At 72.8% G+C, this 626-nt stretch overlaps 1 protein-coding gene across 1 annotated transcript in view; it reads left to right on the top strand.

Annotated features, from left to right (window-relative positions):
- The first annotated feature begins 441 nt into the window (after positions 1-441).
- CDC42BPA (CDC42 binding protein kinase alpha (DMPK-like)) overlaps positions 442-626 on the top strand; it is a 186,253-nt gene continuing 186,068 nt past the window's right edge. The window contains exon 1 of the mRNA XM_010577747.1: positions 442-491. The gene's annotated coding sequence lies outside the window, so the exon portion shown is untranslated. The remainder of the gene's footprint in view (positions 492-626) is intronic.

Raw genomic sequence — 626 nt, 5'->3', positions numbered from 1 at the left:
AGCGGAGGGGAGGGAGGGAGGGCGCCGCCGTTACCCCTCCCCGCCGCCCCGCGCACGCACGCACACAGACACACACACACACACCCCACGCACACTCCACACACGCACCGCGGGAGGATGCCCTTTGCCCGGGGGGGCGAAGCCGGGAGAGCATCTCGCCGCCGGGAGTGAAGCCGCTGCTGCTGTCGCCGCCGCCGGGGCCTCCCGGCCCGCAGCGTGCGGCCGGAGCGGGGACGCCGGCGCTTTCCCTCCGCCCCAGGACGCGCACCGTGAGGAGGAGGAGGAGGAGAAGGAGGGCGCCGTCTCCGCAGCAGCAGCAGCCATGGGAAGGATTTGACAGGGCTCGGAGCGCTTCCCAGCCGCCCCGCGGCCGTGCCGGTGTGTAGGGGCGCGCGTCCCGCCCGCCGCCCCTTGGCGCAGCGGAGGAGAAGGGGGCGACGATGAAGACTTTAGTTTTTTTGAATCACTGAAAAGCCTTAAAAGGAGACTCGGTAAGGAGGAGGAGGAAGGGCAAAAGCTGCCCGGGGCAGGACGTGGCTGCGCCCTGAGGAGGGGCGGCCGAGGGGGGGGACCTGCGCCCCACCCCCACGGCGGGCGCGGTGGCCGCGGAGGCGCTGCCCGCCGGG

This window comes from Haliaeetus leucocephalus, unplaced genomic scaffold (genome assembly GCF_000737465.1).
Source record: "Haliaeetus leucocephalus isolate CR32 unplaced genomic scaffold, Haliaeetus_leucocephalus-4.0 Scaffold577, whole genome shotgun sequence".
Classification (NCBI taxonomy): Eukaryota; Metazoa; Chordata; class Aves; order Accipitriformes; family Accipitridae; genus Haliaeetus; species Haliaeetus leucocephalus.
Note: the sequence above shows the minus strand (reverse complement) of the source record. Positions and strands in the feature narration are given on the sequence as shown.